Consider the following 213-nt stretch of genomic DNA (forward strand, 5'->3'; position numbering starts at 1 on the left):
CCTGTTCATGGATTAGTCAACGGACCAGCCTTTCAGTTGAATCTGTAAATAATCACTGGAATTCGGTACTATTTGTTTTTTATTTTAAAAGGATTTTTTAAAAATTTAAAATTTAAAATTTTTTATTTAAAATTAATATTTTTTTGTTATTTTTAAATCATTTTGATCCGCTAGTATTAAAAATATTATTTTGATATATTTATAAATAAAAAA

This window comes from Populus euphratica, unplaced genomic scaffold, assembly GCF_000495115.2.
Source record: "Populus euphratica unplaced genomic scaffold, PopEup_1.0 scaffold12.1, whole genome shotgun sequence".
Lineage (NCBI taxonomy): Eukaryota > Viridiplantae > Streptophyta > Magnoliopsida > Malpighiales > Salicaceae > Populus > Populus euphratica.